The sequence below is a fragment of the Anopheles ziemanni genome (assembly GCF_943734765.1).
Source record: "Anopheles ziemanni chromosome X unlocalized genomic scaffold, idAnoZiCoDA_A2_x.2 X_unloc_6, whole genome shotgun sequence".
Taxonomy (NCBI): domain Eukaryota; kingdom Metazoa; phylum Arthropoda; class Insecta; order Diptera; family Culicidae; genus Anopheles; species Anopheles ziemanni.
The window spans coordinates 425,001-443,194 of NW_026689829.1; the positions used below are offsets into that span (position 1 = coordinate 425,001).

General features: G+C 45.8%; 2 non-coding genes across 2 annotated transcripts in view; both read right to left on the reverse strand.

The window, feature by feature from the left end:
- The window catches only part of LOC131292453 (large subunit ribosomal RNA), a 4,088-nt gene extending 4,048 nt beyond the window's left edge, over positions 1-40 (reverse strand). The window contains exon 1 of the ribosomal RNA XR_009190094.1: positions 1-40. This exon is cut by the window's left edge and continues 4,048 nt beyond it. This is a non-coding gene — a ribosomal RNA (large subunit ribosomal RNA).
- A 487-nt stretch (positions 41-527) lies between these two features.
- On the reverse strand, positions 528-682 carry LOC131292440 (5.8S ribosomal RNA). Its single transcript, XR_009190082.1, has one exon. It is a non-coding gene; the product is annotated as a 5.8S ribosomal RNA (ribosomal RNA).
- Between the last annotated feature and the right edge of the window lie 17,512 nt (positions 683-18,194).

An 18,194-nucleotide genomic window follows, 5' to 3' on the forward strand; every position in this document is an offset into this window, starting at 1 on the left:
TGCTTAAATTCAGGGGGTTGTCACACATGAACTGAGGCTTATGTACCTTGCGGTTGTTATCGTCACATCTGGCTTGCGACTACTTTGTTTCAATGTCCAATATGTACCGTTGGACTCGGTTAACGGGCTGTTAGCCCGCGTGTGGTTTAACTCACTGATACCTTCCATTGCCCATACGCTAGTTTGTTTGTGTTCCTTTGGTCAACTTCCATACTTGAATCATTTGTGCTACCGCTGCTGCTTCGACGCTACTTTGACATCTTCGCTTCTATTTAAATAAATAAATAAGCTGAAGCTAGACATCAGTAAACACCACCACAGACACCACAAGCACGCCTTCTCCTCGTACTTCCGCCTCACGCGGGAACACGGACGCTCTAAATACTTCGAATTCCAATGCCAGTATATTGTAAACCACGGGTTCTTTAATGCTAGCGGGTCGTCGCGACCCTAGTTAACATCATGGTGCACGTCTCGTGACGGGTGTCACGGCGTAGTTAAATGTATGCGATACATTTCTCAAATATAAGCGCTCAGTCATCTGTACATCATGGTAGGTTCCCACGACGTGCAATATGCGTTCAACTTATCAATGTTCATGTGTCCTGCAGTTCACATTATGACGCGCAGTTAGCTGCGGTCTTCATCGATCCATGAGCCGAGTGATCCACTGCCGAGGGTGACTAACTTGCGTAAGCCGCCGCTGTGCGCGTATACCCGTTCCCCGTAGGGAGGAGCAAGCCGCCGCTTAGAGACGAAGCATAAAGTGTCCTCATTCCACATAGGACAAGCTGGATGAATCCATTTTACCCAGGACGGCCGAAGCGGCGTGGACCAGGGGAGAACTGAACCTTATACTTCACACCACAGTAAGTCTACGTGTCCTCTTCCACATAGGGCAAGCTAGAACTAACTATCTTACCCAGGACTGCCGAAGCAGCGTGGACCAGGGGAGGAACACACTTTTCATGGAAACGTAAGGCATCCATGACTGCCATAACGTAAGCCGCCGCTGTGCGCGTATACCCGTTCCCCGTAGGGAGGAGCAAGCCGCCGCTTAGAGACGAAGCATAAAGTGTCCTCATTCCACATAGGGCAAGCTGGATGAATCCATTTTACCCAGGACGGCCGAAGCGGCGTGGACCAGGGGAGAACTGAACTTTATACTTCACACCACAGTAAGTCTACGTGTCCTCTTCCACATAGGGCAAGCTAGAACTAACTATCTTACCCAGGACTGCCGAAGCAGCGTGGACCAGGGGAGGAACACACTTTTCATAGAAACGTAAGGCATCCATGACTGCCATAGTGCGTAAGCCGCCGCTGTGCGCGTAAACCCGTTCCCCGTAGGGAGGAGTCAAGCCGCCGCTTAGAGACGAAGTATTAAGTGTCCTCTTCCACATAGGGCAAGCTAGAATGAACTATCTTACCCAGGACCGCCGAAGCAGCGTGGACCAGGGGAGAACTGAACTTTATACTTCACACCACAGTATTGAGTAATGTGCCCTCTTCCACATAGGGCAAGCTGGAATGTTCCATTTTACCCAGGACGGCCGAAGCGGCGTGGACCAGTGGAGGACTACACAATCATGAGGTTTGATATCGACTTGTGTGTTTCAATAGGATACCGATGGTATGGTTTGAACCGATTTGATTTAGCCATTCTGAAGTCATCACTTGGTTGAAGCGCTGAACTAGGGAGGCATCGTTTACATATATATTGGTTTTCGCATGCTCTACTAGGTTAATGTCATGAGGTTGGCTATCGAGCATGCCCAAGTGATGACTTGATTGTGTGCTTGCTTGAATTCTTCACATTTCATACCATCGGTTAGTTGTCGAATCATTCCTCGATCATAACCTTCGTTCTTGGTTCATGTATGCTCTCTTCCACATAGGGCAAGCTAGAATTAACTATCTTACCCAGGACCGCCGAAGCAGCGTGGACCAGGGGAGAACTATACTTTGTCTTGTATGCCCTCTTCCACATAGGGCAAGCTAGAACTAACTATCTTACCCAGGACCGCCGAAGCAGCGTGGACCAGTGGAGGACTATACTTTGTTCATAACACCACAGTATTGAGTAATGTGCCCTCTTCCACATAGGGCAAGCTAGAATGAACTATCTTACCCAGGACCGCCGGAGCAGTGTGGACCAGTGGAGGACTACACAATCATGAGGTTTGATATCGACTTGTGTGTTTCAATAGGGTACCGATGGTATGTTTTGAACCGATTTGATTTAGCCATTCTGAAGTCATCACTTGGTTGAAGCGCTGAACTAGGGAGGGGCATCGTTTACATATATATTGGTTTTCGCATGCTCTACTAGGTTAATGTCATAGGGTTGGCTATCGAGCATGCCCAAGTGATGACTTGATTGTGTGCTTGCTTGAATTCTTCACATTTCATACCATCGGTTAGTTGTCGAATCATTCCTCGATCATAACCTTCGTTCTTGGTTCATGTATGCTCTCTTCCACATAGGGCAAGCTAGAATTAACTATCTTACCCAGGACCGCCGAAGCAGCGTGGACCAGGGGAGAACTATACTTTGTCTTGTATGCCCTCTTCCACATAGGGCAAGCTAGAACTAACTATCTTACCCAGGACCGCCGAAGCAGCGTGGACCAGTGGAGGACTATACTTTGTTCATTACACCACAGTATTAAGTATGGTGTCCTCTTCCACATAGGGCAAGCTAGAACTAACTATCTTACCCAGGACCGCCGAAGCAGTGTGGACCAGGGGAGGACTATACTTTATACTTCACACACTAGCCATACTGAAGTCATCACTTGGTTGAAGCGCTGAACTACGGCGGGGTAATCGTTTACAGGTTATAATCATATAGCTGCATGCTCATTAGTAGATAATGGAATATTGTATGGCAATATGAGCATGCCCAAGTGATGACTTTGTTTCAAGCTCAACAGGTAGGGTATTGAGTCCTCTTCCACATAGGGCAAGCTAGAATGAACTATCTTACCCAGGACCGCCGGAGCAGCGTGGACCAGTGGAGGACTATACCTTGTCCATTACACCACAGTATTAAGTATTGTGTCCTCTTCCACATAGGGCAAGCTAGAATTAACTATCTTACCCAGGACCGCCGAAGCAGCGTGGACCAGATGAGGACTATACTTTATACTTCACACCACAGTTTTGAGTACGCCTTGCATAAAGTATCTAGTTTGAACCACGAGGGCTCACAATGTAGAACCGCGAGGGTTCTAGTACCGATTCTCTCGGTACGGCTTGGTCCGTGTTCCTTTATGCTTGTACTCTAAGTATTAAGTATTGTGTCCTCTTCCACATAGGGCAAGCTAGAACTAACTATCTTACCCAGGACCGCCGAAGCAGTGTGGACCAGGGGAGGACTATACTTTATACTTCACACACTAGCCATACTGAAGTCATCACTTGGTGGGGGTGAACTACGGCGGTATCTATCGTTTTGGTTCGGTCTATATAGGGTCGCTTGCATGCTCATTCGAATATAATGTAATTGTGTATGGCAATATGAGCATGCCCAAGTGATGACTTTGTTTCAAGCTCAACAGGTAGGGTATTGAGTCCTCTTCCACATAGGGCAAGCTAGAATGAACTATCTTACCCAGGACCGCCGGAGCAGCGTGGACCAGTGGAGGACTCTATACTTTATACTTCACACCACAGTATTGAGTACGACTTGCATAAAGCCCCTAATGAGAACCACGAGGGCTCTCTCAATGTAGAACCACGAGGGCTCTAGTACCGATTCTCTCGGTACGGCTTGGTCCGTGTTCCTTTATGCTTGTACTCTTAGAAAGTCTCAACCCGGAGGTCTTGACTTTGATTGTCATAGTTGGACTACGACGGGGCATCCGACCATTGCTGATCGAACACCCCTGATTCACCATCTTTCGGGTAGGCGGTACGCGTACCTCCGGACGCGGAAGTCTCAACCCGGAGGTCTTGACTTTGATTGTCATAGTTGGACTACGACGGGGTATCCGACTCATCGAATACCCCAGAAGCACACCATCTTTCGGGTAGGCGGTACGCGTACCTCCGGACGCGGAAGTCTCAACCCGGAGGTCTTGACTTTGATTGTCATAGTTGGACTACGACGGGGTATCCGACTCATCGAATACCCCAGAAGCACACCATCTTTCGGGTAGGCGGTACGCGTACCTCCGGACGCGGAAAGTCTCAACCCGGAGGTCTTGACTTTGGTTGTCATAGTTGGACTATGACGGGGCATCCGACCATTGCTGATCGAACACCCCTGTTACACCATCTTTCGGATAGGCGGTGCGCGACACCACCGACGCGGAAAGTCTCAACCCGGAGGTCTTGACTTTGTATTGTTGGATAGTCCTCTTCCACTATAGGGCAAGCTGGAAATATTCCATTTTACCCAGGACTGCCGAGGCAGCGTGGACCAGGGGAGAACTTCACGGAATCTTCAGGCATCCATGATTGCCATAGTGCGTAAGCCGCCGCTGTGCGCGTCAACTCGTTCCCCGTGAGGAGGAGTCTAGCCGCCGCTAAAAGACGAAGCATTAAGTGTCCTCATTCCACTATAGGGCAAGCTAGAATTAACTATCTTACCCAGGACCGCCGAAGCAGCGTGGACCAGGCGAGGACTATACTTTATACTTCACACCACAGTATTGAGTACGACTTGCATAAAGCCCCTAATGAGAACCACGAGGGCTCTCTCAATGTAGAACCACGAGGGCTCTAGTACCGATTCTCTCGGTACGGCTTGGTCCGTGTTCCTTTATGCTTGTACTCGCGGAAAGTCTCAACCCGGAGGTCTTGACTTTGATTGTCATAGTTGGACTACGACGGGGCATCCGACCATTGCTGACCGAACACCCCTGATTCATCATCTTTCGGATAGGAGGTGCGCCCACCTCCGACGCGGAAGTCTCAACCCGGAGGTTCGGACTTAGAGTTTTTCCCATTTAAAAGTTTTTCTCTTAGCCATACTGAAGTCATCACTTGGTGAACGATTGAACTAGGGCGGGTTAATCGTTTATAGGTATCATGTGGTTTGCATGCTCTCTTAGGTTAAGGTCATGTGGTTGGCTATCGAGCATGCCCAAGTGATGACTTTGTTTCACGCTTGCTTGATTTCTTCATGATTCCCTGTTATATAGTGTAATCATTCGAGAACAGGGAATCTTTGGTTTTGCTCAACAGGTATTGGATGTCAACTTGGTATCTAGATCGCATTAAGTCTCAACCCTTAGGTTCGGACTTGTATAGTGACATCTTGTTACGGTCTTGAGTCTCAACCCGCAGGTTCGGACTACTTAGTGTTTGATCGAATATAATATGGCAACTTGTGCCTAAGTCTCAACCCGCAGGTTCGGACTTCTGTTTATTTGGCCAATGTATGTATAAGGCAACTTGTGCCTAAGTCTCAACCCGCAGGTTCGGACTTGTATATTTGTTCGAAGTCATGTATAAGGCAACGTGTGCCTAAGTCTCAACCCGCAGGTTCGGACTTGTTAGTGTTTCGTCAACTTTCATATGGCAACTTGTGCCTAAGTCTCAACCCGCAGGTTCGGACTTGTGTATTTGTTCGAAGTCATGTATAAGGCAACTTGTGCCTAAGTCTCAACCCGCAGGTTCGGACTTGTGTATTTGTTCGAAGTCATGTATAAGGCAACGTGTGCCTAAGTCTCAACCCGCAGGTTCGGACTTGTTAGTGTTTCGTCAACTTTCATATGGCAACTTGTGCCTGAGTCTCAACCCGCAGGTTCGGACTTCTATAGTGTTTCGTCAATTATCATATGGCAACTTGTGCCGAAGTCTCAACCCGCAGGTTCGGACTTCTGGAAGGATCACTTGGCCACTAATGATCCTTCCGCAGGTTCACCTACGGAAACCTTGTTACGACTTTTACTTCCTCTAAATCATCAAGTTCGGTCAACTTCGATAAAGCAGACGCGGTTCACGAGGATCCAGCGAACGATCATCTCCAAAGACCTCACTAAATAATCCATCGGTAGTAGCGACGGGCGGTGTGTACAAAGGGCAGGGACGTATTCAACGCTGGCTGATGACCAGCACTTACTAGAAGTTCCGAGTTCATATGGACCATTGCAATCCATAATCCCTACTAAGTGAGTATTTGAGTGATTTCCCGTTCCTCTCGGAATAGGAGACACGCTGCTACCCACATTGTAGCACGCGTGTAGCCCAGAACATCTAAGGGCATCACGGACCTGTTATCGCTCGATCTCATTTTGCTAAACACAAATTGTCCTGCTAAGCAGCGTACCGTAAGTGCACTTGCGCACACGAACAGCGAAGGTGTCAGGTCATACTCCACCGAAAGGTCCTAACCCGTTCCAATCGGCATCGACGCATTAACGCTGACTGCGTTCTAGTTAGCATATGTGAGTCACGTTCGTTATCGGAATTAACCAGACAAATCAATCCACGAACTAAGAACGGCCATGCACCACTACCCTTAAATTTGAGAAAGAGCTATTAATCTGTCTCACCTCCATAAGTTCGGACCTGGTAAGTTTTCCCGTGTTGAGTCAAATTGAACCGCAAGCTCCATTTCATTGTGGTGCCCTTCCGTCAATTCCTTTAAGTTTCAACTTTGCAACCATACTTCCCCCGGAACCTGACTTTGGTTTCCCGGAAGCTACTGAGAGCACCTGGTTGTAGCGTCTCCCAATTGCTAGTTGGCATCGTTTACGGTTAGAACTAGGGCGGTATCTAATCGCCTTCGGTCCTCTAACTTTCGTTCTTGATTAAAGAAAGCATCCTTGACAAATGCCTTCGCTTTAGTTAGTCTTACGACGGTCTACGAATTTCACCTCTCGCGCCGTAATACTAGTGTCCCCAACTACTTCTGTTAATCATTACCTCCGGTCTGAGTACAAACCAATGAAAGATTAGACCAAGGTCGTATTCCATTATTCCATGCAAGATTATTCTAGGGCGTTTGGGCACCCTGCTTTAAGCACTCTAATTTGTTCAAGGTAAACGTGAGCGGTCGAGCTCTATGTTACACTTGCACCCGTTGAAGGGCACACCATGACACAGACTTGGTGCCCTACCACACCATTGAGTCGCAACCAGATTCCGACTTGGCCCACCGACCACGGGTTGACCGGGTCGGCGGAGCCGGACTGTGTTGGACAAGTATCAACTTCGAACGTTTTAACCGCAACAATTTTAATATACGCTAGTGGAGCTGGAATTACCGCGGCTGCTGGCACCAGACTTGCCCTCCACTTGATCCTCGTAGAAGGATTTATGCTCTACTCATTCCAATTATGAAACATCATTAAAGAGTTTCATATTGTTATTTCTCGTCACTACCTCCCCGTCCCGGGATTGGGTAATTTACGCGCCTGCTGCCTTCCTTGGATGTGGTAGCCATTTCTCAGGCTCCCTCTCCGGAATCGAACCCTGATTCCCCGTTACCCGTTGCAACCATGGTAGTCCTCTATACTACCATCCATAGTTGATAGGGCAGATATTTGCGAGATCTGTCGTCGGTGCGAGACCATACGATCAGCATCATTATCCAGACTTCAACTCAATGACACGGAGAACCCGCGATTGGTTTGACTAATAAGTGCACCAGTTCCCGCGAGGGTCCTGGCATGTTGCATGTATTAGCTCTAGATTTTCCACAGTTATCCAAGTAACTAGGTTGATGATCTCGTAAATTATAGCTGTTATACTGAGCCTTATGCGGTTTCACATTAAATCTGTTTGTACTTAGACATGCATGGCTTAACCTTTGAGACGAGCGTATATTACTGGTAGGATCAACCAGAATTCCGACTTTGCGTTCGAATGTTCATTGTCCCATTGCACCCGGAGGAGCAAACACCACGTTCTATATGTTGTCAAGTCCGGTAGCACACGGGAGGCGAGCCCCCGTGCGAACCTCATTGCCCTCGTATCACACACACCGATGCACCGGACAGGCACTTGAGCGGCATTCGACTCCGCTAAGCGCACGTGCGCCCGATTGTGCATGCGCTGACGGGGCCTTCATACCCCTACCACAGCGACCTTATGCCAAACTTCCATGAATACTTAGGTGAGCTGACAAGGGCCTTCATTTCCCTACCATCAACTAAAGGACACGCTAGGCGCGTCCGATCATTGCAACTGCGGGGCTTTCATACCCCAATCACCACAGTACGCAATTCACCAGAGTTTAATCACAACCCCCCCGGACATGGCACACTATTAACTTGCAACAAAACTTAGTGTGTGCCGGGCACATCGGTTCCACAAAATCATTCCCGATGTACCCCAATTGGGGTTGTGAACGCATCCATGGTCCTCTGACACACCCAACCAAGCGTGGATACTACATACCTCAAACACCCAGTACACTAACAGACAAATCAATATATGGTTGCTTTCCCCCAGACATTTGCCAATCACTTGGCACCCGGACGGGAACTCGCTCCTGATTGCGCCATTGCCACCCATTTGCCAAGAGCGAGTTCTGTATGTAGATTTCATTTGGAAAGACAACCGTGTACTGGATATTCTATCCGACGATTACAGATGACGAGTACGAGACTCGACTACACTCACGGATAATACATTTTGGGTCGAGATTGCTTTCGGGGTTTTCGATTGGTCTTGCGCTTGTAAACGTATAACTTTGACTTGTGGTAACCTCGGTATGTTAGTCGATCACGTGGTTGTGAACTGGGTAAGGGTGGGCAATCTGTTCACTTGCACTCTGGGTAGGAATATGGTGAGCGCTATAGGTTAAAGATCATGGTATGGTTCCATCGTGATGACTTTCGCTAGATAGTAGTATGTTTGGATAGTTATAACGTTTTTGGCCATTTGTTCATAGTGTTCGGTCCATTGAGGAATTCGATTGGTCTTTGCTTCACACACGTGGTCGATCACTTGGATGTGAACTAGGGTGAGATTAAGGTGTTCACTAGTGCTCTTCGGTTTTGGATCAGTAATGAGCACTTGATTGGTTTCGCATAATATGTATCCATAGTGATGACTCTTTCCAGCTTAAGATTTCGTTACCAGTTTCGAATCCTCCCCACGTTCGCTTTTACTTGGTTAGGTTTTCGAGTGTAGATTTGAAAGCAATCTCATGTATGTATCCCATCTGATATAAGCCACTGACAGTTCATGTCACCTCGTTCAACTCTCGCTGGGTCACAGAAGTATGTTACTGCGCCCATTATCCCTACTCGGATAGGTTCGGTTCGTTCGTTTTATACTACGGTGAGTAAACTCAATTTGTGCATCGCATAGCCATGGAAAGCAAGCTTTCGCGGGCCTCTTCGACTGTTTTGATACGAGCTGTGCCCGTGATGCTTGTCATCCCAGGATACTAGACCCCTTTGGACGACCGCATGACCATCAGAAAGTAAATTCCACGTTCGGTTTATTTGCTACTTCCACCGTTCTAGTACTATGGGGTTGGAACCCCTAACATAAAGTATCTATGTAGAACCACGAGGGCTCTCAATGTAGAACCACAAGGGCTCTAGTACCGATTCTCTCGGTACGCTTGGTCCGTGTTCCTTTATGTTTGTACTCTTGTGTGTATAAAATTCATGTTCGATTTGGGATATTTGCTACTTTCACCTGTGCGCTGTGTATAACTACGGAGAAACTCAATTTGTGCATCGCATAGCCATGGAAAGCAAGCTTTCGCGGGCCTCTTCGACTGTTTTGATACGAGACTGTGCCCGTGATGCTTGTCATCCCAGGATACTAGACCCCTTTGGACGACCGCATGACCAACAGAATGTAAATTCCAGTTCGTTTTTGGATATTTGCTACTGTCACCGTTTGAGTACTATGGGGCTTGAACCCCTAACATAAAGTCTTTGTGTAGAACCACGAGGGCTCTATAGTACCGATTCTCTCGGCACGCTTGGTCCGTGTTCCTTTATGTTCGTACTCTTGTGTGTATAATATACATGTTCGGTTTGGGATATTTGCTACTTTCACCTGGGTCCCGTTCTTCATACAAGTCTGCCTTGCTAATGTGGTAACTTTATAGTGTAGTTCTGACATCCCAATTTTGGGACTTAGCCGATTTTTCATGAATTTCCATATGACCCATAGGGTCCCTTTCTTCATACAAGCTTGCCTAGGGCGATCGGTCAAAACTTGTCTTACTATTCGATTGGTCTTCGCACTTTCACCCTAGGCAATTCGCCTAGGTCTGTCTTCTTGAGGAGGCCAAAACCCGAAATAAGGAGGTCTGGCCGACCCTGAAACCTCCCCTGTCTTAACTACACTAACCCGATTTTTCAGGGTCCTCAGCGCCATACAACTTTGCCTAGGTCACTTATACTCTTGACTTAGGCCATCTGACTTGGTCCGTGTTTCTTCCTAGGGTTCACCTAGGTACTTTGCCTTGCTTGATGTGGTAACTTTTTAGTGTAGTTCTGACATCCCAATTTTGGGACTTAGCCGATTTTTCATGAATTTCCATATGACCCTAAGGGTCCCTTTCTTCATACAAGCTTGCCTAGGGCGATCGGTCAAAACTTGTCTTACTATTCGATTGGTCTTCGCACTTTCACCCTAGGCAATTCGCCTAGGTCTGTCTTCTTGAGGAGGCCAAAACCCGAAATAAGGAGGTCCAGCCGACCCTGAAACCTCCCCTGTCTTAACTACACTAACCCGATTTTTCAGGGTCCTCAGCGCCATACAACTTTGCCTAGGTCACTTATACTCTTGACTTAGGCCATCTGACTTGGTCCGTGTTTCTTCCTAGGGTTCACCTAGGTACTTTGCCTTGCTTGATGTGGTAACTTTTTAGTGTAGTTCTGACATCCCAATTTTGGGACTTAGCCGATTTTTCATGAATTTCCATATGACCCTAAGGGTCCCTTTCTTCATACAAGCTTGCCTAGGGCGATCGGTCAAAACTTGTCTTAATTCGATTGGTCTTCGCAGTTTCACCCTAGGCAATTCGCCTAGGTCTGTCTTCTTGAGGAGGCCAAAACCCGAAATAAGGAGGTCCAGCCGACCCTGAAACCTCCCCTGTCTGAACTACACTAACCCGATTTTTCAGGGTCCTCAGCGCCATACAACTTTGCCTAGGTCACTTGTACTCTTGACTTAGGCCATCTGACTTGGTCCGTGTTTCTTCCTAGGGTTCACCTAGGTACTTTGCCTTGCTTGATGTGGTAACTTTTTTAGTGTAGTTCAGACATCCCAATTTTGGGACTTAGCCGATTTTTCATGTATTTCCATATGACCCATAGGGTCCCTTTCTTCATACAAGCTTGCCTAGGGCGATCGGTCAAAACTTGTCTTACTATTCGATTGGTCTTCGCACTTTCACCCTAGGCAGTTTGCCTAGGTCTGTCTTCTTGAGGAGGCCAAAACCCGAAATAAGGAGGTTCAGCCGACCCAGAAACCTCCCCTGTCTGAACTACACTAACCCGATTTTTCAGGGTCCTCAGCGCCATACAACTTTGCCTAGGTCACTTGTACTCTTGACTTAGGCCATCTGACTTGGTCCGTGTTTCTTCCTAGGGTTCACCTAGGTACTTTGCCTTGCTTGCTGTGGTAACTTTTTAGTGTAGTTCAGACATCCCAATTTTGGGACTTAGCCGATTTTTCATGTATTTCCATATGACCCATAGGGTCCCTTTCTTCATACAAGCTTGCCTAGGGCGATCGGTCAAAACTTGTCTTACTATTCGATTGGTCTTCGCACTTTCACCCTAGGCAGTTTGCCTAGGTGTAGCTTCTTGAGGAGGTCAAAACCCAAAATAAGGAGGTTCAGCCGACCCAAAAACCTCCCCTGTCTAAACTACACTAACCAGATTTTTCAGGGTCCTCACCGTCATACAACTTTGCCTAGGTCACTTGTTCTCTTGACTTAGGCCATCTGACTTGGTCCGTGTTTCTTGCTAGGGTTCACCTAGGTACTTTGCCTTGCTTGATGTGGTAACTTTTTAGTGTAGTTCAGACATCCCAATTTTGGGACTTAGCCGATTTTTCATGTATTTCCATATGACCCATAGGGTCCCTTTCTTCATACAAGCTTGCCTAGGGCGATCGGTCAAAACTTGTCTTACTATTCGATTGGTCTTCGCACTTTCACCCTAGGCAGTTTGCCTAGGTGTAGCTTCTTGAGGAGGTCAAAACCCAAAATAAGGAGGTTCAGCCGACCCAAAAACCTCCCCTGTCTAAACTACACTAACCAGATTTTTCAGGGTCCTCACCGTCATACAACTTTGCCTAGGTCACTTGTTCTCTTGACTTAGGCCATCTGACTTGGTCCGTGTTTCTTGCTAGGGTTCACCTAGGTACTTTGCCTTGCTTGATGTGGTAACTTTTTAGTGTAGTTCAGACATCCCAATTTTGGGACTTAGCCGATTTTTCATGTATTTCCATATGACCCATAGGGTCCCTTTCTTCATACAAGCTTGCCTAGGGCGATCGGTCAAAACTTGTCTTACTATTCGATTGGTCTTCGCACTTTCACCCTAGGCAGTTTGCCTAGGTGTAGCTTCTTGATGAGGCCAAAACCCAAAATAAGGGGGTTCGGCCGACCCAAAAACCTACCCTGTCTAAACTACACTAACCAGATTTTTCAGGGTCCTCAGCGCCATACAACTTTGCCTAGGTCACTTGTTCTATTGACTTAGGCCATCTGACTTGGTCCGTGTTTCTTCCTAGGGTTCACCTAGGTACTTTGCCTTGCTTGGTGTGGTAACTTTTTAGTGTAGTTCTGACATCCTCATTTTGGGACTTAGCCGATTTTTCGTAAAATACCATATGACCCATATGGGTCCTTTCCTTCATATAAGTTTGCCTTGCTTGGTATGGTAACATTTGAGTGTAGTTCTGACATCATCATTTTGGGACTTAGCCGATTTTTCGTAAAATACCATATGACCCATATGGGTCCTTTGCTTCATATAAGTTTGCCTTGCTTGGTGTGGTAACATTTGAGTGTAGTTCTGACATCATCATTTTGGGACTTAGCCGATTTTTCGTAAAATACCATATGACCCATATGGGTCCTTTGCTTCATATAAGTTTGCCTTGCTTGGTGTGGTAACATTTGAGTGTAGTTCTGACATCATCATTTTGGAACTTAGCCGATTTTTCGTAAAATACCATATGACCCATCAGGGTCCTTTCCTTCATATAAGTTTGCCTTGCTTGGTGTGGTAACATTTGAGTGTAGTTCTGACATCATCATTTTGGGACTTAGCCGATTTTTCGTAAAATACCATATGACCCATATGGGTCCTTTGCTTCATATAAGTTTGCCTTGCTTGGTGTGGTAACATTTGAGTGTAGTTCTGACATCATCATTTTGGAACTTAGCCGATTTTTCGTAAAATACCATATGACCCATCAGGGTCCTTTCCTTCATATAAGTTTGCCTTGCTTGGTGTGGTAACTTTTTAGTGTAGTTCTGACATCCCCATTTTGGGACTTAGCCGATTTTTCGTAAAATACCATATGACCCATCAGGGTCCTTTGCTTCATATAAGTTTGCCTTGCTTGGTATGGTAACATTTGAGTGTAGTTCTGACATCATCATTTTGGGACTTAGCCGATTTTTCGTAAAATACCATATGACCCATATGGGTCCTTTGCTTCATATAAGTTTGCCTTGCTTGGTGTGGTAACATTTGAGTGTAGTTCTGACATCATCATTTTGGAACTTAGCCGATTTTTCGATCAATACCATATGACCCATCAGGGTCCTTTGCTTCATATAAGTTTGCCTTGCTTGGTGTGGTAACATTTGAGTGTAGTTCTGACATCATCATTTTGGGACTTAGCCGATTTTTCGTAAAATACCATATGACCCATCAGGGTCCTTGCCTTCATATAAGTTTGCCTTGCTTGGTATGGTAACATTTGAGTGTAGTTCTGACATCCCCATTTTGGGACTTAGCCGATTTTTCGTAAAATACCATATGACCCATCAGGGTCCTTTGCTTCATATAAGTTTGCCTTGCTTGGTGTGGTAACTTTTTAGTGTAGTTCTGACATCCCCATTTTGGGACTTAGCCGATTTTTCGTAAAATACCATATGACCCATCAGGGTCCTTGCCTTCATATAAGTTTGCCTTGCTTGGTGTGGTAACATTTGAGTGTAGTTCTGACATCCCCATTTTGGGACTTAGCCGATTTTTCGATCAATACCATATGACCCATCAGGGTCCTTTGCTTCATATAAGTTTGCCTTGCTTGGTGTGGTAACATTTGAGTGTAGTTCTGACATCATCATTTTGGGACTTAGCCGATTTTTCGTAAAATACCATATGACCCATATGGGTCCTTTGCTTCATATAAGTTTGCCTTGCTTGGTGTGGTAACATTTGAGTGTAGTTCTGACATCATCATTTTGGAACTTAGCCGATTTTTCGATCAATACCATATGACCCATCAGGGTCCTTTGCTTCATATAAGTTTGCCTTGCTTGGTGTGGTAACTTTTTAGTGTAGTTCTGACATCCTCATTTTGGGACTTAGCCGATTTTTCGTAAAATACCATATGACCCATCAGGGTCCTTGCCTTCATATAAGTTTGCCTTGCTTGGTGTGGTAACATTTGAGTGTAGTTCTGACATCCCCATTTTGGGACTTAGCCGATTTTTCGATCAATACCATATGACCCATCAGGGTCCTTTGCTTCATATAAGTTTGCCTTGCTTGGTGTGGTAACATTTGAGTGTAGTTCTGACATCATCATTTTGGGACTTAGCCGATTTTTCGTAAAATACCATATGACCCATCAGGGTCCTTTGCTTCATATAAGTTTGCCTTGCTTGGTGTGGTAACACATGAGTGTAGTTCTGACATCACCATTTTGGGACTTAGCCGATTTTTCGTAAAATATCATATGACCCATCAGGGTCCTTGCCTTCATATAAGTTTGCCTTGCTTGGTGTGGTAACATTTTAGTGTAGTTCTGACATCACCATTTTGGGACTTAGCCGATTTTTCGTAAAATACCATATGACCCATCAGGGTCCTTGCCTTCATATAAGTTTGCCTTGCTTGGTGTGGTAACATTTTAGTGTAGTTCTGACATCACCATTTTGGGACTTAGCCGATTTTTCGTAAAATACCATATGACCCATCAGGGTCCTTGCCTTCATATAAGTTTGCCTTGCTTGGTGTGGTAACATTTTAGTGTAGTTCTGACATCACCATTTTGGGACTTAGCCGATTTTTCGTAAAATACCATATGACCCATCAGGGTCCTTGCCTTCATATAAGTTTGCCTTGCTTGGTGTGGTAACACATGAGTGTAGTTCTGACATCCCCATTTTGGGACTTAGCCGATTTTTCGTAAAATACCATATGACCCATCAGGGTCCTTTCCTTCATATAAGTTTGCCTTGCTTGATGTGGTAACATTTGAGTGTAGTTCAGACATCCCCATTTTGGGACTTAGCCGATTTTTCGATCCATACCATATGACCCATCAGGGTCCTTGCCTTCATATAAGTTTGCCTTGCTTGGTGTGGTAACATTTTAGTGTAGTTCTGACATCACCATTTTGGGACTTAGCCGATTTTTCGTAAAATACCATATGACCCATCAGGGTCCTTGCCTTCATATAAGTTTGCCTTGCTTGGTGTGGTAACATTTTAGTGTAGTTCTGACATCACCATTTTGGGACTTAGCCGATTTTTCGTAAAATACCATATGACCCATCAGGGTCCTTTGCTTCATATAAGTTTGCCTTGCTTGGTGTGGTAACACATGAGTGTAGTTCTGACATCCCCATTTTGGGACTTAGCCGATTTTTCGACCAATACCATATGACCCATCAGGGTCCTTTGCTTCATATAAGTTTGCCTTGCTTGGTGTGGTAACATTTGAGTGTAGTTCTGACATCCCCATTTTGGGACTTAGCCGATTTTTCGATCCATCCTATATGACCCATCAGGGTCCTTTTTCTTCATATAAGTTTCCCAAGACTTAGTGCTTTTTACCTTTGGACACCAATATCACCCTTACGGGTTTCTTTGATCTTCTCACTTTGTATTGACCAAATGTAGGTCTTGCCATGCCAAACATATAATTGTTCTACACCAAGTCTCTATCTCGTACCGCCAGCTCGGTACATTCGATCAACCTGCCCTTAAGGCACCCGGGACTTAGCCATTTTTTCACATTTTTCATGATTTTGAGGCAACTTTTCTCGACTTTGTCACCTTATATCACCAAGATCCTTTCCCTTTAGCGCTTCACTCTGTTCGTATGATATTTAGCGCTGACTATCACCTTTCTGTCGCTGAGCTCAACTTCTTATTCGGTGCCATAGAGCCAGAGATATTTGGTGTATGCTGTTATAAGGGAAGTTTGTCACTTTTTCAAAGGCCCACTTTGGGACGCCCATATCTCACCTTCAGGTATCTTCGATCTTCTTGTCGTCTATGGACGAAACTTAGGCCTTGTCTTGGCCAACTTATAAATGTTCTACGGCCAAGCCGTATCTCTTACCGCCAGCCCGGTATTCATGGACTTAGTTGGATTTTCGCCTCTCGTGGTAACAATTTCAGACTTTGACTCACAATAACACCCAAACGGTCACATGCTAGCGCTTTGCTTGGAAGGAATTATAGTTAGCGCTACCTTTTCTCTTTCCATCGATACCTTGTTCGTTCCATTCCATGCCATACAGCCGAAGTTATGATGTTTCCCGTTTTCCATATCATGTGGAGCTTATGCTCTGGGAAAACCATCTAACACCTGTACCACCCTTTTAGGTACCACCGATCTCGAGACTATGTTCGGGCCAAATATAGGTTATAACATGCCCAACTTATAATTGTTCTACACCAAGTCTCTATCTCTTACCGCCTGCTCGGTATTTTACTCGTAAGTCCAAATTTCACAACTTGTACTTTTTGGCCCAATGTACTCGAGTTTCAATTTTGGTAACATTTTTCGACTTTGACGCTTAATAACTTCCAAATCATGCTAGTTAGCGCTTTGCTTTCTTCTAGTCGTATCTAGCGCTGGGTGTTACCTTTCCAAAACATATCCTAGCTCTACAATCCATGCCATACAGCCGGAGCTACATGGTGCACAAGTCAAATCCATTTTAGCCATGTTTCATTTTTGCTAATTTTTGACCACTCGTATCACCCTTCCAGAGTGGTCCGATCTTCTCGCTTTCTATGGACGACTTTTAGGTCTCGTAGAGGCAAACTTATAAGTATTCTACGTCAACCCGCTATCTCTTACCGCTTGCTCGGTATTCTTGGTCTTGTGTGATTTTTGGCCATTTTGGTATTATTTTTCCACTTTGTCGCTTAATAACTCAGTTTTGCTCAACACTTAGCGCTTCGGTTGTTTGGGATTATAGTTAGCGCTCGGTTCGACCTTTCCAACACTGATCTAAGCTTGTCGATCCGTTCCATACAGCCTGAGTTATTCGCGATACCGTGTTTCAATCCATTTCTCAAGTCTCGTTTTGGTCCAACTTTGAACCAGCCATATCACCCTGATGGGTACCTCCGATCTTCTCGCTCTATATTGGCCAAAGTTAGGTCTTGTGGTAACGTACTTATGATTGTTCTACGCCGTGTTCGTAGCTCTTATCGTTCGCCCGCTATTTTCGATCATAAGGTGAATTTTCGCCTCTAAACCACCATTTTTCACCTTTGCCCTCTAATATGACCGACTTGCTCAACACCTAGCGCTTCGCTTGGTAGGACACATAGCTAGCGCTCGTCAAGACCTTTCCAACGAATATCCAAGCTTTCCGATCCGAGCCATACAGCCTGAGCTATAGGCGATACCGTTTTTCCCATTTTCTTGGTCACACGCACTTTAGGGTACCCCTTTTTGCCTTTGACCCTTAATACCTCCTCCGGGTCACTAGTAGGCGCTCAGCTTGGTAGGAAACATAGCTAGAGCAGGCCTTCACCTTTCCAAAACTGCCGAAAGTGTACCGATCTGACATCTAGAACCAAAGTTATGGTCATTCCCATCATGCTCTACTTTCATGGTCAACCTCCACCAAGCACACCTAGGTTGGACCAACTTTCACCAACTCATCTCGAACCCCAAATTTGCTTCGACCTACTAGGTTTCCCTAGTAAAGTGGTCAAAACATCCATTACAACACGACTGGTCTTTCTGGTGGTCGACCTAGGCGACTTTGTTCGACGACCACCACCCCATGGAACTAAAAGACGTCCCTTGATACGGACCACC